Raw genomic sequence first — 23128 nt, 5'->3', positions numbered from 1 at the left:
CTTCAGTGCAAACCCTATCTTCTCAGGTAATTATTATTATTATTATTATTATTATTATTATTATTATTATTATTATTATTATTATTATTATTTTAGCATTTTCTGCAAGTCTTTCCACAAGATCTACTTAAGAAGGCCATGTGAAAGACAGTAGAAGAACCCAGCTTCCCCATATACTGAAAGAATCATTGTAAAATGGCATCAGATGCAATGATTGAGAAAATCAGTGAGAAATAGCTGCAATGTCATCCTCCTTGGCTAAGCCTGTACTAAAATGTGGCTGGAAGACTGGGAGTGATGACAAAGAAGTTGATCAGGGAAGTCAACATGATCTGTATCAGTGCCTTAAGCCTGTTGGTACTCTGTGATAACACATCAGAGGGAGAATAAGCCATATTAGGGACATCTAGTAATTGGCTTGAAACCAACACTGCATCAGTCCTACATATCGGAACAGAAGCAGTGGAAAGAAATAGACACCATACGTTACTATGCAGGAAAGCTGGCCTTCTATACACTCATTACAGCAGTGGAAGCCACAACCAAAGACAAGGACAGCTCAGACAAGTAATGTAAAAGGAGATTAGCTTAGAATAGAAACTGGGGGAAAAAATGAAGTGCATTTGGAAACGGTTCAATCAGTACGTGAGAGAGAAAGATATCTTAGAACAAAGTCCAAAGACTGAGGGGGTTGGGTGGGGGGAGGCAGGAAGTGGAAAGTATTGATAATCAGAAACAACCAACCTGGAAAATAGGTCAAGGTGAGAGAATGTAAGAATCATCTAGTTTCCTGAAGACTGACCAAATATCCTGGGAACTGTATTTCAAGAAATCATAAAAAGAAAACTGCCCAGATCTGTGTATCAGAGGCAAACATCAAGTGAAATGATACTGTCGTTAAATATTGAACTGTGATGTTCTAAAAAATAAAAATTTACAGGTAACACACTGAATAACAGAATTCTACAAGGGAAGACATCAATTGTTAATAGAATAGAAGGTATCTGGAATCAAGTCAAGTCTAGAAAGGTAAGTACATTTGAACAATTGAAGTGACTAAGTGGAGATGGAATGCTTGCATTCGTATTGAGAGAAGAGAGAATGACCTTTCAGAATCCCAAAGCCTTCTAGGGTCACAGATAGGAAAGACAAAAAAAAAAAAAGTGGAGGAGGCAAGTGGTATTGGCATTGGGTTTTGCTGTTCTTTTGTTTAGTTTTAATTGGTGAGAGGAAAAGAAATATAGGGGGGGAATAAGGAAGAATGTACAAATGGTGAAGGTCGGACATGTTATGACCCAACTTTTATATGAATTGGAAACAGTTAAACCATTGAAACACAATTTTGTACAGAAATGCACCAAATTCAATATGGAAACCAAGAGTATAAGCCTGATTATTTGACATATATAAGGTGTATAGGTGGAAATGTAGGTGATATAAAAAGAAAACATTTAGACAAAAATAAAGAACAATTTAAATAGAACATTCAAGGGAAATTATGGGGGAAAAAAGTAGAAATGAAGCAGGAATACACATCCATACCTCAAAACTGTCATAAAGCAGTAATCATGAAGTCTTTTGGTATTTAAAGAAAATGAAATCAGTGGAATAGACTGGACATGGAAGAAAAATAAATAATGGAACTCAGCAATATGTTTAATAATTCCCCAAACACATTACCTATGAAAGATCTCCCTATTTGGTAAGAACTGCCTGGGAAAGTTGGAAAGCATTCTGACAGAAACTAAATCAACATACTGTATTTCATAAATTCAAAATGCGGCCATGACCTAAGTATTTAAAGGAACAGTTCACCTGCCTTTCGTAGTAATGACCCAGAGTTGGATTCTTAGCAAGGAATAAAGACGATTATATTAGTTAATTTTGTTTATGTCAATTTGAAAAACTTCAGCATAAATAAAATTGTCTTTAGGATAACAGAAAAACAGCTGAGGAGAAGTCTTTGTATAAATTATTTCTTTGTAAGTTTGATATTCAAGACATCAAAAATTGATAAACATACGAGTCAAAAGTCATTTTCCAAGACCTGTCAAAGGACAGAAACAGGCCTTTAAAAAAAATTCTATTAGCAGCCATAGGAAAGAATGATCCAAATGAACAATAGTAAAGAAAATACAAATTAAAACAACCCAGAGGTTTTGTTGTTGTTGAGTTGTTTCAATTGTATATTACTCTGAGATCTCTGATCTTATCTGGGGTTTGCTTGGCAAAGATGTTATGTCCATCCTTCATTTTCAGAGAGGACCATGACATCAGCAAAATGATGACATGACTTGCACTTGATTTTGTTTTGAGTGAGGAAGGACTGTGCAAGGTCACCAGTCTTACTTTCTCCTGCTGAGCCATCTGGATCCGGTGACCAGATATTTATCAGGATGACTGGAGACCGCCCAGAATGCAATGGGAGATATTGGTTTTTTAGGCTAAGGCCTTTTCAGGTACTCACTTAAAGTGAGGTAATGCCCATTCAGGGAACAGGCTATTTTAAAAAGTAGCCGGGGGATGGCCCCTTTAATAGAAAAGAAAAAAAAAATAGATAAATCACTCTGAGAGGTGCAGGTGCCTCAGGGTTGTTGTTCTGAAGAGAAACTGTTGCTATTGACATTCACTGTAAGCCGGGAGGGTCCATAAACAGCCATGGGCTTCAGAGTGCAGTGGGTCTAAGGTTTTAGGGGAGATGGAAGGAAGGAAGGGCAACTTCTGGCAATCAAAATTTACCTTCTTTTGGAGAGAAGGAAAGGGAGAGAGCTAGGTTGAGAGAGAGGATGAACTGTTACCCAGCTAACTGGATCCCTATTTGGGTAGCTTGGTTGGCATGGATACTGGAGTGAAACTGGATACTGGAACTATTTTCTTCAGCTCATTTTATAGATGAGGAAAAAGTTGACAAACAGGATTTTGATTTGCCCAGGGTCACATAGCTAGTAAGTGTCGGAGGCCAGAACTGATCCCAGGATCTTGATTACAGGCCCAGCACTCTATCCACTGTAATTGTGCCATCTAGCTGCCTATACTCTGAGGTCTTACCTCATACCTATTGACAAAAATGGCAAAAGATGACAGTAGTTGATGTGGTATGCATTGTATTTAGAGCACAACCAACCAGTCTGGAAAGCAATTTGGAATTATGCAGAGAAAGTGACTCAAATGCCTATATACTTTGACCCACAGAGTCCACTGGTGAGCATATATCTCCTTGAGGTGAGTGCAAAAAGAAAAACTGCATAAACATCAGAATAATAATTCACAGTGTCACTATGTATAATAAAGAACTGGAAACAACAGTGGTGCCCATTGATTTAGCAATGTAAAACAAATTGTGCTACTTCAAGAAATTGTGCGGGTTTTATTAATTTATTTTTAGTTTTCAACATTCACTTCCATAAGATTTTGAGTTCCAAATTTTCTTCCAATCTCTCCCCTCCCCCGCACCCCAATATGGCATGCATTCTGATTAACCCTTCCCCCAGTCTGCCCTCCCCTTTATCTCCCCCATCCTCTTCTCCCTTACTTTCTTGTAGGGCAAGATAGATTTCTATACTCCATTGCCTATATGTCTTATCTCCCAGTTGCATGTAAAACAATTTTTAACATGCAGTTTTAAAACTTTGAGTTCCAGCTTCTCTCCCTCCCTCACCACCCATCCTCACTCAGAAGCCATGCAATTTGATATAGGTTATACATGTGTAGACATGCAAAACACTTCTGTAACAATCATTATGTGAAAGACTATATTTTCCTCCTCCTATCCTGCCCCCCCCTCCCCCGGAATTTATTCTATTCTCTTTTGACCCTGTCCCTGCTCAAAGGTGTTTCTAATTATCCCCTCCTCCTATTTGCCCTCCCTTCTATCATGCCCCCACCCTCTGCTTATTCCTTTCCCTCTATTTTTCTGTAGTCTGATAGATTTTCATGCCAAATTGAGTGTGCATGTTATTCCTTCCTTAAGCCAAATCTGATGAGAGTAAGGTTCACTCTCTCTTACCTTCCCTCTCCTCCCCTCCATTGAAAAAGCTTGTTTTTGCCTCTTTTATGCTACAGATAATTTACCCCACTCTATTTCTCCCTTTCTCCTCCCAACATATTCCTCTCTCACCCCTTGATTCTATTTTTTTAGATATCATCCCTTCACATTCAAGTCACCCTGTGCCCTCTGTCTATTTGCGTATAATTCCCTCCAGTTACCCTAATACTGAGAAAAGTCTCAAGAGTTACAAATTTGATCTTTCCATATAGGAATGCAAACAGTTCAACTTCAGTAAGTCCTTTATTATTTCTCTTTCCTGTTTACCTTTTCATACATCTCTTGATTCTTGTGTTTGAAAGTCAAATTTTCTATTCGGCTCTGTTCTTTTCATCAAGAATTATTGAAAGTCTTCTATTTCATTGAATGATTATTTTTCCCGTGAAGTATTATAATCAGGTTTTTTAATATTTGATCTTTTTTAAAATTAATTTATTTGTTTTTAGTTTTCTACAATCACTTCCCATGGGGCCCTTTCCCATTTTTATGATTTCTTTGGGATACAATTCTAGAAGGGATATTGCTGGGTCAAAGGGTATGCATATGTTTGTAGCCCTTTGGGCATAGTTCCAAATTGCTCTCCAGAATGGTTGGATTAGCTCACAGACCCACCAACAATGAATTAATGTTCCACCTCTCCCACATCTTTTCCAATATTTATCATCTTCCTGTTTTGTCATGTTAGCCAATCTGATAGGTATGATGTGGTACCTCAGAGCTGTTTTGATTTGCATCTCTAATCAATAATGATTTAAAGCATTTTTTCATGATTATACATAGCTTTAATTTATTTCTCTGAAAACTGCCTGTTCTTATCCTTTGAACACTTATTACTGGGGATATTATAATCAGTTTTGCTGTGCAGGTGGTTATTAGTTTTAAACCTAGCTCCTTTGAGCTCTGGAATGTCATATCCCAAGTCCTTTGATCCCTAAATGTAGAAGCTGCTAGATATTGTATCATCCTGATTGTGTTTCCATAATACTCAAATTGTTTCTGGCTGCTTGCAATATTTTCTTATCCTGGGAACTCTGGAATTTGGCTACAATATTCCTAGGAATTTTCCTTTGGGGATCTCTTTCAGGAGGAGATCAGTGGATTCTTTCAATATCTGTTTTGTCCTCTGGTTCTTGAATATCAGGGCAGTTTTCCTTTATAATTTCTTGAAAGATGATACCTCAGCTCGGTTTTTAATCATTCAGGTAGTCCAATAATTTTTAAATTGTCTCTCCTGGATTTATTTTCGAGGTCAGTTGTTTTTCCTATTTGATATTTTACATGGTCTGCTATAGTTTTTTTTTTTCATTCCTTTGGTTTTGTTTTATAATTTCTTGATTTTTTCATAAAGTCATTCGCTTCCATCTCTCCATTCTAATCTTTCAGGAATTATTTAATTCACTGAGCTTTTGGATCTCCTTTTCCATCTGGCCCATTCTGTTTTGTAAGGCATTCTTCTCCTCATTGGCTTTTTGGATCTCCTTTTCCATTTGGGTTAGTCTATTTTTAAGGAGTTATTTTCTTCAGCATTTTTTGGATCCTCTTTAGCAAGCACTTGACTTGTTTTTCATTATTTTCTGGCATCACTCTCATTTCTCTTCCCAATTTTTGCTCTACTTCTCTTAATTTTCAAAATCCTTTTTAAACTGTTCCATGCCCTGAAACCAATTCATATTCTTCTTGGAGGATTTGGATGTAGGAACTTTGACTTTGTTGTCTTCTCTTTGTATATTTTGGTCTTCCTTGCCACCAAATTAAGATTCTATACTCTGATTGTTTTTCCGATCTTTGCTCATTTCCCCAGCTGTTTACTTGACTTTTGAGGTCTTTGTCAAGGTAGTCACCATCTCCTTTCTCTATGCCCTCTCCAACTTTTCCACCACAACAGGAAACAATTGCTTCAGCTTTCTAAAAAATATGGCTTTTCATAGTCCCTCTCTAAAACCGCTCTCATAGATCTAGAGTCCAAAGCATATTCTGTCCATGACTCCCCCTGCCCCCAGGTCCATGTGATGGTTGCTGGCTGGAGTTAGCAGGTGTGTATTTGGTATTTCAGGAGTCAGTGACCTTCAAGGATGTGGCCATACACTTTACCCAGGAGGAATTGGGGCACCTGCACTCTTCCCAGAAGGAGATGGACAGGGAGATGATGTTCAAAAACTATAGCAATCTGGTCTGCCTGGGTAAGGACAGCTTCCCCCTGGGACTCTGAATGTGTACATTGGGGTCCTTTGTTTCCAACTTGAAATGTTTCGGAGTGTCTCATATGCTGTGCAATTATTGTTTGGCCTATGGAGACCAGAGATTATACTTTGGGGAGCAAAAGTTAAAGATTTTGTTTGTTTGTTTTTATCAACTATTTCCAAGTTAAAGATATTTACTTTATACAGCTGGAACCTGGAAACTTCATGGGGTTGTTCCTCCCTCTCTGCCCTCCTCCCCCCCTCCACTTCCTGGTCTTCCTTCAGTTCCAAGATTCTGTGCTAAACTTTCTCTGCAGATTCCTGAAGGCAGGAAAGGCTTCTGTCCTCATAGGGTAACAGTATGTCCAGTGAACTGTTTTCCTTTCTAAATCCAGTTGCATTTTGTGACTTGTTCCCTACATAATCTAGAATATCCTTCAGAGATTCTCTGACCCGCTTTGGGGGTCACGTGACCACACTTTTCCCTAAGCCAGAAGGGAGATGACTGGATTCTGAGGTGTTTCTTTGTCCCCTTCCTTTTCCCATTTTCAATGACCAGGATTTGCAGCCTCCAGACCAGACCTGATCTCCCATTTGAAGCAAGGGGAAGCCCCTTGGGTGACAAGGACAGGCTTGGAGGCAGGCACATGACCACTTACCAAGTGAATGAGGAAGGAAGGAAATGCAGCTTGCGAGATGTGGGACAGGCTTCTGTTAGAGCTTCCCTGGCCTCTGATCCTCTTGGATGCTCTGGTTGTAAGCTGCTTCTTTTATCTTCACCCCAGTAAATCACCTTCCTTCTCTCATCACCACCTTTCACCACCTCCTCCTGTCTGCTAGGCTCAGAGAAAAAAGATCCCTTTGGAAGAGGGTGAGAATTTTAATTAGCTTTTTTCTTGGGTTTGGGAGATTTTATTACAGTTTAACGATATGTTTCACAAAGCATGAGGCCTGTAGTCACAAGACCTTAGTTCAAATTCATTCTCAGTCTCTTATTAGCTATGTGATCCTATGTAAGTTATTTCATCTCTTCCCCAATATCCTCATCTGTAATATGAGATCATAAAATCACCTACTCCCTAGGGTTGTGAGGATAAAATAAGATAATGTTTCTAAAATGTTTCACAAACCATATAGTGCAATAGAGATTCTAGGTATTACTATTAATTTTAACACAGCTATGGTTGTTCTTCTTTGTTCTGGAAGAAGACTAAATGACATCACTATGTTAGAGTCAAGTTACAGTATGTCAGACTGGCTGATCAGACCAATATGAGCTCAAAATGCTCTACCACAGGTTGGGTACAATTAGTCCCTGTGAACATTTGGGGTAGATTCTCTAAATTTGTTTTTCTTTAGTTTCCTTTGAGCTACTACAGTTCTGCTTTGCTCCTAGAACACAGCACCTTCTCTGATGAGGGCATGCCATGCTGAGTGGTCCCGTGCAGGTGCCTCCTGTGTTACACAGTCAATTCCAAAGTTCTTGAGAAAAACCTTGAGAGTGTCTTTGCTTCTTCTGACCACCATGTGATCACCTGCTGCATGCAAGTTCTCCAGAAAATAGTCATTTTGACAAGCATATATTTTGCATTGGAACAACGTGGCCAGCCTGCCTGAGTTGCACTCTCTGAAGCATAGTTTGAATGCTAACCAGTTTAGTTTGGGCAAGGACCTCAGTGTCTGGTACCTTATCCTGACAGATGATCTTCAGAATCTTCCTAAGATAGTTCACATGGAAGTTCTTCAGTGGCATGGTGCTGGTAAACTGTCCATGTTTCACAGGCCTACAGCAATGACATCAGCACAACGGCTCTGTAGACCCTGGAAGTCAGTCTGATACTTCTTTTCTTCCACACTTTCCTTTGCAGCTTCCCAAACACTGAACTAGTTCTGACAATGCGTGCATTAACCTCATTATCAATGTGTACATCCCTGGAAATTATACTGCCTAGGTAAGTGAACTTATCTACAGCATTCAAAACTTCTCCATTTGCTCTAACTGATGGTTCCACATATGGATGGTGTGGTGGTGGCTGATGGAGCACCTGTGTTTTCTTGGTGTTAATGGTTAGGCCAAAATTAGCACAAAGTAGCAGAGAACTGATCAATACTTTGTTGCATCTCAGCTTCAGGGGCTGCATTGAGTGCACAATCATCTGTAAAGAAAAATCATGCATAGACATTCTTTAATATTGGCAAGATAGCTATATATTCTAATCAAAGAATATATTTCAACTCAACCAAGCTAAATATTTTCATTCAACAAAAACAGTGGCCCCAAGGCAAAAAAACTGCCAGAGGACTTAATGTCAAAAGGACTAGAGCATTTCTCTGAGTGGGAACAGTTCATTGATAATTTGGAGGGAAAGCAGAGTCAACAAATGGTTGGCAACAGTGGAGCAGAAAAGTAGTGGGTACCTTTCAGAAATCTAATGTATAGCACTGCATTTACTCATCTGTGTCAGGACACTCACAAGCATCAAGACTGGTTGGATGAAAATGATGGAGAAATTCAGAAGCTGCTGAATGAAAAATGAGAACTCTGCAGGGTTTACCAACAGTATAGTTCATCAGTCTTTCTCTTAGGCAGCATGTTCCTCCATCAAAATTAAAGTACAAGTGATTTAAGATTCTTGGCTCAGTAAGAAGGCACATCACATTCAGCTATCTAATATGAATTCACATTTTGTCCTCTGGAATGCCTGCCCCAGAATTAATAAACTTTTTTTCATCTTAAACTTACTGTTTTCTGATTTGTTTCATTTTCTAGCCTTCACTGCCACAAAGATCCATCCGGAAAACATAGATTCTTTTGTTATCCTTTTCAGTTCTGACTACACTTTCCCTTACATCTCCTGATTTACTTATCATGGTAGTACTCCCAAATCTGGTCTTCATCCTCCTTATGAACCTTATTCTCTCTAACCCTCATTTCTTTCTTTTTTAATTTTTTAGTTTCTTTTATTTTTAATTTATGTAATAAAATAAGTTATTTACATAAAATAGTATAAGAAAAAGATGATAGCATAAGAAACTGTTTGTCCATTATGTACAGTTTGCTGTTCCTTCTAAATATATAATAAAGTTATTCTGTAAATTTTTTTTGCCCTTTTGCCTCTTCTACTTCAAAGATGGCTACTATTAAACAAATTATATGTGTATCTATCTATGTATCTATATATATACATATAAACACATATATGTATAATCATTCTCTACATGCTTCTGTTTATCAGTTATTTCTCTGGATGAAGATAGCAATTTTTTTCTATGTCTTTTATAGTTAATTTGGTTATTTATAATAGACAAAATGACTTATTTGCTGAAAGTTGTTCCTAAAACGACATTGCTGTTACTGTATACAGCTTTGTCTTGGTTCTGCTCATTTCATTTTTCATTATGCTGTGCAAGTCTATCCATTTTTTCTGAGATCTTTGAACTCATCTTTCTTATAGCACAGTAGTTACCATGACAACTATATACCACAACTCTGTTAAGTCATTCTTCAATTGAGGGACACCCAAGCAATTTCTAGTTCTTTGCAACCACAGAGAGAGCTGCTATAAATATTTGAGAAGTTATAGGCTCTTTTCCTGTTTCCCTAATCATCTTTGGAAATAGACCTAGTAGTGGTATTGCTTGGTCAAATGGTATTACAGCTTAATAATTCTTTGAGCATAATTCTATAATGCTCTCCAAAATGTTGGATCAGTTCACAGTCCCACCAACAATGAAATTGTATACCAATTTTTACACATCTTTTATTGCTTTCCCCTTTAATCACTTTCACCAGTCTAATAAGTGTAAAATAGCATTCCAAGGTGCTTTTAATTTGTATTTCTCTAATAAATAATGATTTAGATCATTTTTTCTTATGACTATAAATTGTTTTGATTTCTTCATTGGAGAACTACCACTTTTTATCCTTTAAACACATATAAATAGGGAAAAGACTCATATGCTTATAGTTTTGACAAAGTTCTTTATATAGTTTAAATATGAGACTTTTATCTGATAAACTATTTGTGAAATGTTCCCCAATTTTCTACCTCCTTTCTGATCCTGAATACATTGATTTATTTGTATAAAACCTTTTTTTACTTAATGCAATTGAAATTATGCATTTTACACTTCATTCTGTTCTCTATCTCTTGTTTATTCGTAAACTATTTAGCTATACATCAATCTGATAATATGTTCCTTGTCCTTCAATTTTTCTTGTACTGTGTCTCTTTATATCTATGCCTTGTATCCATTTTGACCTTATTGTGATAAATACTGTAGGATATTGCCCTAAGTCCAATTTCTGCCATACTGCTTTCCAGTTTTCCCAACAATTTTTACCAAAAAATGAATTCTTATCTTAAAATGTTGTCTTTATATATGTCAAATTCAGGATTACTATATTTATTTGCTTCTATAAATTCCATGTCTACTCTGTTCCACTGATCTATGCTTCTGTTTCTTACCAGTACCATATGTTTTTCATAATTACTGCCTTCTAATACAGTTTAAGGTCTGATACTACTAAATCTCCTTTGTTTACTTTTTTATTAGTTATTTTGTTGTTCTTCCAAATTAATGAAACTCCCTAGAATAGTGAAAAAAGGAAAAAAAATATTACCAAGTAGGGTTATTATATTGTTGGTAAGCTTAAAATAAGTTATTTTGAATGTAATATATGTAGCTATGTATTTTATGTTTATGATGTATGTGTGTGTGTGTGTGTATTATATGTACAGTGAGAGACAGACTGACAGGCAGATTATTTTTTTATTTTTTATTTTTTTCTATTTAAAAGTAAATGATTTTTTTTCTGTAACTGCTTTTAACCTATAACTGCTTAAGTCACACTTCTTTGTGTCTGAATTTAGTTCAGAGTTTACCTGCACAATGATGGATAACTTTAAAATATTCAGCTCTTCTTGCCTCAAGGAATTTAACTGGCCTTGGAGAATGTGCATGAAAGCAAGGGAATTAGGCATGATATCTTTATACCACCAAGCTATCTTTCAAGAATGTGTGGTTTGCTGTCCAAATGCCTGGGCCACTATCTTGAACCTAAATTCAAATAATAAGCAACTCTTACTCTCCTGAGGAAAGTACAGGAACATTGGTAGCCCCATTACCAAACTTGCAATCAATCATGTTCTTACCTGTGCCTCAGCTCTTCCATCAAACATGTTGCGTCATTCCCATGATGTCATCTGCTCTGTTCTATTCTTTGTTCTGTGCTCTCCAAAACCTATATAACAAAAATTGTTATCTTGCTTGGGATCTTTGGCGTAAATGGAGGCAAATCATTAACCCATTTATTGACAGGCAGAATCCACTTGGTAGTAAATATTATCTTTCTTGGAGATTTCCTTCAGTGTACCCTTTTGATAAAACTAAAAGGTATATACATCAATGTATATACTTGTTCTATTCTCTCTTAGACGTTAAACTCCTTGAAGACAGGAATGGTTTGTACCCTTTCTTTGTATCCCTTGCACTGAACGCACTGTGAGGCAATAATCGTATGATTTCTGTTAGTTTTGTTATTGATATGATCAATAATGATGATAGTTTTCCTAATATTGAACCAGCCCTGCATTCCTGGTATTAATCCTACCTGATTATAATGTATTATTCTTGTGAAAAGTTGCTGTATTCTTTTTGCTAATATCTTATTTAAAATTTTTGCATCTATATTCATTAGGGAAATTGGTCAATATTTTCTCTGTTTTGGCTCTTCCTGGTTTAGGTATCAGAACCACATTTGTATCATTAAAACACATGGTGCTTTCAACATTGAACACCTCACATTGTGCCAACAAATGTGGAGCCATATTGAGGACAAAAATATTTATGGCATCTCTTTTTGTAGTGTCCAAGAACCGGAAATCGAGGGAATGTCCATCAAATGAGAAATGGCTGAGCAAATTGTGGTATATGAATGTAATGGAATACTATTGTGCTATCAGAAATGATGAACAATCCAGCTTCACAAAAACCTGAAAAGACTTATATGAACTGTTGCTGAGTTAAATGAGCAGAACCAGGAATACATTATACGTAGTAAGAGTCACAAGGTATGAGGACTGTTTCTTATTATTTTCTCTTGTGTTGTGTTTTGACTTGTTTGTTTTTTCCTCATGGTTTCTCCCATTTATTCTAATTCTTCTATGCAACATGACTAGTGTGAAAATGTGTTTAATAAGAATGTAGGTATAGAACCCATATAAGATTGCATTTGGTCTTGGGGAGGGAGGGTGTAGAGGAGGGGAAAATTTTAAAACTTATGGAATGATTGTTGAAAGCTAAAAAAAAAAAAAATTAAGTTTTTAAAAAAGCACATGGTAGTGGGGTTTAAGATGAAGAAGCCTGAAAAATTATGGGGTGAGCCTTATGTTGAAGGACTTTGAATATAAAACAGAGGATTTCAATTTGATCCTAGAAATGAGAGAGAGAAATTAGAGTTGAAGTTAACAAAATGAAAAGTAATAGACATAATAATAAAGGATTCATGGCTCAAAAATCATCATGAGTATAAGAGGGGTGAGGCAAATTGAAACAGTGATCATTCATCTGAAAATAAAAACAATCCAGGAGTTTACGTGACTAAAGTTCAATATATGTTAACAATGTGACCAGAAAGTCCCCGAAACATAAAACCAGTGTAAGCTGAATGAAGAAAGACATAATTTCCAGAATATCAGTTTTGTTGTAGCTTCACTGTATGCTGCCCTGATCAGATCACTTGTGGAATTCAGAAATTCTTTGAGAAGGGCCTATTGTAGGTTACATGATGAAAATATCAAAAACCATCAATGGACAAGACCAGCTTCCCCAGATGCAATCTCTGGTTTCATCAGAAATATTTTATGAAGGGTCTAAGTCAATGCAAGCACTGCATTGTAGATAATATAATTGAGGCCAGACATGGTCATGTCAGAAAGGAATATAGGCAAAGCCTCCAAGGTAGTGTTTGATGCACACTCCTCTAGCTCCAGCTTTCCTTATTCATTCTTACACTGGAAAGCTGACCACCAGAATTCCTTAAGTATGATGTTTTCTGAGTCTCTATTAGGGTTCATCATCCTAAGAAAAGACTTAAAACCAGGAACCTCACAGGTCATGTATGTAAATGTGAGAGCTCCACTGAAAGTGAAATTATCAGTATAGTAGGGTCTCATGGTGATGTCCCAGTGATGTTGTGATTCACAACTTAGATGTTGAAGCAAATGGTACTTGTGAATACCTGAGGACCATGAATGGATCTGTATCACCACGAACCACAATGATCCTAGCTGAAGATCTAAAAATCTTCATGGAGTCTCTCACTGGCAGGCATCTTCTCAGTCAAGGAAGCACAGACATCATGCATTGCCATCTCCCCTGTTAATTCTTGAAGAAATTCCTTACCCCTGACATCATCTGTGGTCACCAGATCTACCCACATTCTTTTAAAATATACCAGTAAATGGACCATAACTCAAAGCAAGGAGGAGTACCTGGTTTTTGTTTACTATATTACCTATTTTATTTCTTTAATTTCTTTTTCTCATTTTATTGTTATAGCTAGCATTTTAGTACACTTTTCTACTTTTTTATTCCTTTATTTTTCTAATTTTATTGTTATAGCTTGATTTTTAGTACAATATTGAAAAACAGATGTGATAATAGACACTTTTTCTTCACCACTCACCTCACTAGGAAGATTTTACCTTTATCCCCAATACAGATAATGCTCTCACCACATATAAGTTATTTTTGTCTTTGTGGGCAAGATTTTTAAAATTATATATTTATTTATTATTTTAAAAGCTGATAAAATTAACATTTTTACTCTGCTGTTTTCATTGATGATTTCTTCAAATATACCTCTGAAAAATCAGTTTTCAAAAATCCCTTTGTGATTCAGATAGAGTTACTTGCCTACAGTTTTTAATCCCAAATCACTCCGGCTTTCATTAAATGACAAATAATAGCCCCAGCCCAAGCTTCTGTGGCTCACTGCTTAGATTTCCAGGGATAAGAATGAGTGTGAATAGTGATTGTTTTATGTTCTTCCTAGATACTTACTCTGAGGGTCTTACCCTCCCAAACTGATAATTTCATGTTGGTGAAAAAAATGTCTTGTATCAATTCTTACCTAATCTTTAGTCATTGAGTTGTCTGAGATAAACTGAGACCTCAGAAAGACCTTAATTTCAAAAGACCAGGATCACCCAAGTGAATCCTGGGTCACCTCCAGTTGTCTTGATTTTTCTCTTGCCAATGGACTTTGATGACTCTGGAGAAGAGAGTGAGCAAACAACTTTGATCAACTCTACCTCACTCAAATTCACTTCACAGGCAAGTCAAGATATCACCCTTGTGATGTCATTGGTCCACTTCAAGAATGAAGGATGAGCAAGAGTGGTAATAGTGGTCTCTGTTCCAGCTTTAGGGGGGAAGGTTGTTTTCCTAAGCTACATGCTTTTTCACACTGCTGTTTTCAGAACCAGTTCTGAAGATTTAAAAGTGCATCCAAGATGGTATGATTTCAGGAGAGGTGTGATCACTGATCTCTTGGGCTTCAGTTTCGTCTGTACTTAGGAAAGGCCCCTGATCCCTTGGGATTGCATTTGATATTCTCCTCATAGTTCCTGCTTTTTGGAACCAGTAATGACACTACTCTTCTGGACCCCTGATCCCTTTTGACTAGAAGCAATACCTTTGCTCAGGGTTTCTAATCCCTTGTGACCAAAAGAAAAATACTGTTCCTTGGGAACCCTGATTTCTCTTTCTCCTAAATGCATCTTTCCAACCTTGAACAGTAAGTCAGAAGTAGGCACAAGTAATGGAGCTGATGAATAGCATCTAGTCCTGTGCCCAGTGCTAGCACACCTCTCCTGTCATGTCTTTCTCACCAGCTGCCTGATCCTCTTCCCATCTCTTCCCCAGACATCTGCTTTCTGTCACCATCACCAAGTTTCATCACTACTGTTTCATCCACGTGGGTGCTCAGTCAATCTCCACTCCCATGCCATATATCTCTCTTTCCAACCTTCTAAGTTGTCTTAGACTGAAATAATATCTCAGCCTCAACTTTTGTTGACTCTTCCACCCTAAAATCAATTAGGGGCATTCTTTTAAGGTTGTTTGGAGGGAATGTTTGGAAAGCTCAGCTGAGAGTTCCTCTACTCCATTATCTTGACTCCTCACATTCACCTTACCTTCAGAATCAGTGACACTAGCCCCCTTGCTGTTCATGTCATGCTGACCATGTCATCTTATTCCAAGCATTTCCATTGGCCCCATGCATGATATTATTACCTCCTTATCTCTGACTTCTGGCTTCCTTCAAGTTATAATTAAAAGTTTAACTTGCACAAGAAAACTCTCTGATCCTTCTTACTGCAAGGGCCTTCCCTTTATTGATTATCACTAATTCATCCTGTATGTAGCTCATTTGTGCAGAGCTATTTGCATGTTATATCCTCCATTATCCTGTGAGGTTTTTGAGGATAAGGACTAGAGTTTTACTCATATACATACACATACATATGTGTATGAATACATTTGTACTTCTGTACATATATACGTATGTGCATATGTATTTACATGAGTTTATATGGATATACATATACATGCATATATAAGTGAATATATATGCATATATACAGACACACAGATATAGACAGATAGACGTAGATATGCATATCTGTCTATGTACTTGTTCTCTTCAATAGAAGTTAAGCTTCTTGAAAACAGGGACAATCTGTTCCCTTTCTTTGTATCCCTTGCCCTTAACACAGTTCCTAGTGTACAATAAATGCTTAATAAATGGTGATTGACTGAATGACATGAAAGCAAGAACTGTGGGATTTTTTGTACTTGTATCCCCAGTGTCTATTGCAATGGCTGGCACACAAAGACACTTATTAATTTAAACAGTTGCAGATCCATTGCCTTATTAATAATGTGAGACTTTGAGTTAATTCATTTGTATATGAAAAGTCCAATAGAGGACACAAACATGCCTAGAATATAAATCTCTACTGACTGTTTTCCTCAGTCATACAATTTTATAGACTAACAGGAGCCCTTTAGAATTTAAACAAATACGGAAACCCTGAAACCCATAAACTACTGAACAAATCATCATGGCCAGGTGATGGCCTAGGCCTCAGAGATGAGCACTTGGAAAAATTAATGGGATGGTCACTGTAAGTTAGGGTTAGGTCTTTCACTGAATGTGCCCAGTCTTGTTGCTGGAAGAGTTGTCAAAGTGAAAGGCCTGGAAGGTAGAAGTTCTAAGACCTAATGTCATGAGTGAACAGAACTTGGAAGGGTCATGTCAGTCTAAGGTTAAGGGTCTTTGATCTTTTGGACAGCCCAACATTTCATCAGCAGAGGAGTACAGATGAGGCTGGAGATAGAGGTGATGAAAAAATTCAGCTGACATCAAGGAGCAAACCCAAGAGAGTTCAATAGCATGATCAAGTCAAGAAAACCACCATATTATTGGAGAAGTAGGAGGCACAGTCTGTATGTTTATAAATTGATTTAGAAAATAGACCACAGATTTGTGAGGCCTCTATGAGGGAAGAACATCAAGGAGTTGAAATTCAAAAGGTGAAAGTTGACTTGGTCACCTGTATGCCACATGAGCATTTTACTTTGGTTTGTGTCCACTCTGTCCATGGGCACAATGTGTATTTGTAAGAGAATTCACTCCAGTGTTCCTAATGTGTTCAGTGAGATGGTTGGAATTCTTCCCAGTAGAGGAAGTTCAGAAGAGGAAGTGTTTAAGGGTCATACTGAATTTAAGATGTGTACAGGACATCCATATCAAGTTGGCCAATATACAGCAGAAGCTGCAAAACTTGAGGGCAACAGAGAGGTTAGGGCTGGATGAGAAAATTCAAGAATTTTCTGCATAGAGATGATCAATGAACCCATGGTGACTATTGAGATCAACAAGTGAAATACTATAGGAGAAAACAGAGGAAAGCTGACGACAAAGCTAGGGGGGAGTCAAGGTTAGCACGAGAGAGTCAATATCAAAAACTGTCGATAGAAGATGAGAGGATGGGTCAAATCTATCACTGAGTCAACAATCACAAGCATTAATTAAGCACTTACTATGTATCAGACATTCTGCTAAATATGGATTTACATACAAAAAAAGCAAAAGACAATCCCTTTCTCTCAAGGAGCTTCCAATGTTGGAGAGGCAACAACTGTATCCAAATAAGGTAAAGATGGAAATAAGCAGAGAGAAGTCAGTTGTAATAAGAGGAATTACTAAATGAATTAGAAAAGTCTTCCCACAGAAAGCTAAATTTTAGTCTGGACTTGAAGGAACCCAGAGAGGACAGCTGATGTAAAGCAAGAGGAAGAGAATATCAGGCATACGGGACTTTCAGTGAAAATGTTTGTAGTAGGCAGTTTTCAAAGGAAGAAATTAAAACTATCTATAGTCATATGAAAAAAAAATGCTCTAAATGACTATTGATTAGAGAGTTGCAAATCAAAACAACTCTGAGGGACCACATCACACATATCAGATTGGGTAACATGACAAAAGAGGAAGATGATAAATGTTGGGAAAATGTGGGAGAGTTGGGACACTACTTCATTTTTGGTGGAGCTGTGACCTAATCCAAACATTCTGGCATGCAATTTGGAACTATGCCCCAAAGGGCTATAAAATGGGCATACCCTTTGACCCAGCCATATCACTTCTAGGACTGTATCCCAAAGAGGTCATAAAAATGACAGAGGGTCCCTCATGTACAAAAATATTTGTAGCAACTCTCTGTTATGGCCAAGAACTGGAAATAGATGGGATGCCCATAATTTGGGGAATGACTGAACAAGTTGTGGTATATGAATGTAGTGGAATACTATTGTGCTATAAGAAATGATGAACAGGAAGTTTTCAGAGAGGCCTGGAAGGATTCTGAGTGAAAGGAGAAGAACCAGGAGAACTTTATAAACTGTAAAAATCAGAGTGTGCGAAGAATTTTTCTGGTAGACTTAGCCCTTCACAGCAATGCAGACATAAAACATTCCCAATGGACTCTTGAGGCAAAATGCCATCCACATTCAGAGAAAGAACTTTGGAACTGGAATGCAAAATGAAGCAGAATATTTCCTCTTGTGTTATGTGTTGGTTTTTCTCATGATTTCTCCAATCATTTTAATTCTTCTATGCAACATGACTAAGGTGAAAATGTTTTTAATAAGAATGTATGTGTAAAACCCACATAAGATTGCATGCTGTCTTGGGGAGGGAGGGGAGAAGGAAAAGGAAGGCAGGGGGAGAAAATCTAAAACTTGTGGAAGTGATTATAGAAAACTGAAAACAAATATATTGATAGAAAAGAAAGAAAAAAGAAAATGCTTGTAGTAGAGACAGGGAGCATTTAGTGTGAGGAACTGTAAAGAGGCCAGTGTCGTTGGGTCTCAAAGTCTATGATAGTGGGGTTTTAAAGTTAAGAAAATTACAAAATGACAAGGTGAGCAAGATGATGAAGAACTTTCAATACAAAACAGAGATGTTCATTTTGATGGTAGAAGTAAAAGGGAGAAATTGGACGTAAAGTAATAAAATGAAATGTAATAGAGAGAAAGTAAAGTGTTTCATGTGTTCAAAGAGTCATCTTCACAAGTATAAGTTGGGTTAGCTAAGTAATTGTTAATGTGAAAGAAATCGAGATTTGTAGTTATCTAAAACTTAATATATGTGAAGGCTGTGATCATAAAGTCCCCATAAGCTAAAACTAACATAAGGTAAATTGAGGTAGATATACTTTCCAGAATATAAGTTGTGTTATAGCTCCTTTGTATGCTGCCATGGTCAGTTCACTTGTGGAGTTCAAAGATTCTATCACAGAAGGCCCTCCTGTGTGTTTCATCCAAAATACCCTGAATCAGTAATGGAGAGTACCAATTCTTAAGGGAGCCTTACCTGCCAAGGATGAGGCACCCAGCTTTCTCCAGTTTCCCCAGAGACAATCTCTGATTTCTTCAAATACTTTTCATGGAGGACCCAAGCCACAGCATACATAGCATTGTAGGTGGTGGAGCTCACGCCAGATATGGTCATGTCAAAAAAGAATATAGTCAAAGCCTCCAAGGTAGTATTTGGTATATGCTGCTCCAGCTGCAGCTTTTCATATTCATCCTGGCACCATAAAACTGACAACCCAAAGTCTTTGAGTACAATGTCCTCTGGTTCATTATTAGGGTTCACCATCTTGAGAAAAGACTTACAACCAGGAACTTCATTTGTCAGTTATGTAAATGTGAAAGCTCCATTGAAACTGTAACTATCAACATAGTTGGGTCTCATAGTGATGTCCCAGTGAGAAGTGGTGATCCACAATTTATATGCTGTAGTCAAGGGCATTTGTGAATGTCTCAGAACTATTAATGAATCTGTATCACCATGCATTACAACTACTCTGAATGAAGATGCCATTATCGTGGGCATGAAATCCACCTGTGATTCTTCATGACGTCTAGCACTGATAGGGATCTTCTCTGTGAAGGATGTACAGACATCATACTTTGCCATCTCCCCTGTCACTTCCCAAAGGAATTCATCACCCCTGAGATCATCTGTGGTCACCAGACCTACCCAGTTCCATTTAAAATGTACCAATAACTGGATCACACCTAAAAGTAAGGAGGAGTCCCTAGGAGCCATCTGGTAGAGAGAAGGAAACTGGGCCTTGTCATTCAGGATGGGATCAAAAGGGCCAAAGCTGAGCTGGACAATAGGGAAATATAGAAAATGTTGAATTCTATATATGTGGTAGCAAGGATAGAATTGTGGGAAATTACAAACTTTCTTCAAGCTATCCTTTCTCTGTGTGGATAAATGCAGTGGATTTCAGGATTCTTTCCTTGTTATAGGAGAATTTTAACCCAAATTTCCATTTTTATCTCTCTCCTTCAGACACTTGCCTGCTAAAGAAAGAATTATCTGATTCTTCACTTGTGACTGATTCAACTAGAAGGTCTCCGTTCTTTCCAAATAGATTAAGATATATTTATTCTTGGCCCAAAATTGGTTGTTACACTAACATTATTAGATTTGGGATGTGGTGAGTGCAATATTTTTATGAAAACAAAAACACTGAAATCAGATGTGTATGTTGCATATATTTCTGAGGCCAAAAGTGTGACATCTTCACCTTTTTCATATATAAATTTAGTTTAAAAATATATGCTCTAAATTTTTCCTTTTTGACACTCAAATATGTATATTTGCTTTGAATATGTAATTTGTTCAAGGAATAATCACAGATATTTTAAAGTTGTTCTATACACAGGTACTGTCCTTTGGTGCTTCAAAATATTATTTAATATATTCTTTATAGGAATATGTATCTATAAACATCAAATACTAAATAAACAGGTTGAGATGGACAAGATTTACTATGTGATGATTGAATCTCACAATCAGTTCATCAGTTACATGCTACCACGTTATATACAAGATCCATGGATCTTAGAGAACACAAGAAGTGGAGGTATCACTGTGCCAACCATTTCCCTTAACTACCACTGGATTGTATTACACACTGACCATAAAAATTTCTAAAAGGAACAAAATCAGAATTCATCATATAATTAATTACAAGACAACACATTGTATCATATTTGTATTGTATACCCTTGTGGGCCATTTCCATAACCCTCTGTTAACTGTTAAGTTGATTCTACGAAGGTTGGCTGCCACTTACTACTGTCTCTCATCTCCTAAGAAGTATGCACAGGGACAGGAGCTTATGAGGGTTTCTACTTCAGTCATTTGGCCCAAGGAGTATGTTTCTCATTGATTATCAGTTGAACTTACTTAGCTTTCAGAAAAGGTATTTATTGAGCAAGTTATAATCAGGATAGTTATTAGAAAAACATTTCCCCTAATCATGGGTGCATTCTTCACTTACACCACAAGGTCTCTCAAGATAATGGACTCATATAGAGCACATGTTGCCAAGAGGTGGATTCAAATCCACAAATTCCTGGAGGTCCTTTCCTCTCTTTTGGGAGTTCTCATGAAGTTTCTTTTCAATGTGGCTCTTTCCTGGCCTCCAAGGATTATTGCCCTTGAAGAGCCCTCAAGGACAGCTAGGTGGTGTGGTGGATAGATTTCTGGTCCTGAAAAGTCAGGAAGACTCATCTTTCTGAGATCAAACTGGCCTCAGACATTTACTTGCCATGTAAGTCACTTAAGCCTGTTGCCCTCAGTTTCCTTATCTGTAAAATGAGCTGGAGAAGGAAATAAAAAACCACTCCTGGATTTTGCCATGAAAACCTCAATGGGATAATGAAGAGTCAAACACAATTGAAAAATAATCACTGAGGGGGGTGAAGCCAAGATGGCAGAGTAGAAAGACACACATAAGCTAGCTCCGAACCTACAACCCATAAAATATCTGTAAAAAAGAACTCCAAACAAATTCTGGAGCAGCAGAAGCCACAGAACAATGGAGCAGATGAGATTTCTGTTCCAGAGAGCCCTGAAAACCTCTCGCAAAAGGTCCGTCACGCTGTGGACCTGGAGCTGAGCCCAGCCCTGCCTTGGCCGCTCGGTGCTGATCCAAGCAGGCTGCACGGACAGAATCTCCAGTGGCCATGCAGGTCCCTTCACCCATGGGCCCCAAAGGTTGGTGAGAGGGTCCTCTCGGCTTGGCGAGAGGGGAGTGGGGTGCCCCCATAACTCAGGCCCCCTCAGGAGGCAGCAGCAGAGGCAGCAGCAGACAACGGCTCCCCAAGCAGGCAGGAGCTCAGATCCACTGTTGAAGGTCTCTGCATAAACCCCCTGAGGGAACTGAGCCCGTGAGGCGGCCCTGCCCCCACCTGAGCACCTGAACTTAATCTCATATTGAGTAGCAGCCCTGCCCCTGCCCAAAGCCCTGAGGCTGGGAACCAGCATTTGAATCTCAGGCCCCAAGTGCTGGCTGGGTGGATCTGGAGGCCAAGTGGGTGTGAAGAGAATATTCAGAAGTCAAGTCACTGGCTGGGAAAATGCCCAGAAAAGGGAAAAGAAATAAGACTATAGAAGGTTACTTTCTTGGTGAACAGGCATTTCCTCCCTTCCTTTCTGATGAGGAAGAACAATGCTTACCATCAGGGAAAGACACAGAAGTCAAGGCTTCTGTATCCCAGCCCACTCAATGGGCTCAGGCCATGGAGGAGCTCAAAAAGAATTTTGAAAATCAAGTTAGAGAGGTGGAGAAAAAACTGGGAAGAGAAGTGAGAGACATGCAAGTAAAGCATGAAAAACAAGTAAACACCCTGCTAAAGGAGACCCAAAAAAATGCTGAAGAAAATAACACCTTGAAAAATACGCTAACTCAATTGGCAAAAGAGGTTCAAAAAGCCAATGAGGAGAAGAATGCTTTCAAAAGCAGAATTAACCAAATGGAAAAGGAGGTTCAAAAGTTCATTGAAGAAAATAGACCTTTCAAAATTAAAATGGAACAGATGGAGGCTAATGGCTTTATGAGAAACCAAGAAATCACAAAACAAAACCAAAAGAATGAAAAAATGGAAGATATCTCATTGGAAAAGCAACTGACCTGGAAAATAGATCCAGGAGAGACAATTTAAAAATTATGGGACTACCTGAAAGCCATGATCAAAAAAAAGAGCCTAGACATCATCTTTCATGAAATGATCAAGGAAAACTGCCCTGAGATTCTAGAACCAGAGGGCAAAATAAGTATTCAAGGAATCCACAGATCACCGCCTGAAAGAGATACAAAAAGAGAAACTCCTAGGAACATTGTGGCCAAATTCCAGAGTTCCCAGGTCAAGGAGAAAATATTGCAAGCAGCTAGAAAGAAACAATTCAAGCATTGTGGAAATGCAATCAGGATAACACAAGATCTAGCAGCTTCTACATTAAGGG

At 37.8% G+C, this 23128-nt stretch overlaps 1 long non-coding RNA gene across 1 annotated transcript; it reads left to right on the top strand.

Annotated features, from left to right (window-relative positions):
• The first annotated feature begins 90 nt into the window (after positions 1-90).
• Positions 91-22202, top strand: LOC140498847 (uncharacterized). The gene is made up of 3 exons (XR_011965191.1): positions 91-8177; positions 12095-12299; positions 20165-22202. It is a non-coding gene; the product is annotated as an uncharacterized lncRNA (long non-coding RNA).
• The last annotated feature ends 926 nt before the right edge of the window (positions 22203-23128 follow it).

This window comes from Notamacropus eugenii, chromosome 4, assembly GCF_028372415.1.
Source record: "Notamacropus eugenii isolate mMacEug1 chromosome 4, mMacEug1.pri_v2, whole genome shotgun sequence".
Classification (NCBI taxonomy): domain Eukaryota; kingdom Metazoa; phylum Chordata; class Mammalia; order Diprotodontia; family Macropodidae; genus Notamacropus; species Notamacropus eugenii.
Note: the sequence above shows the minus strand (reverse complement) of the source record. Positions and strands in the feature narration are given on the sequence as shown.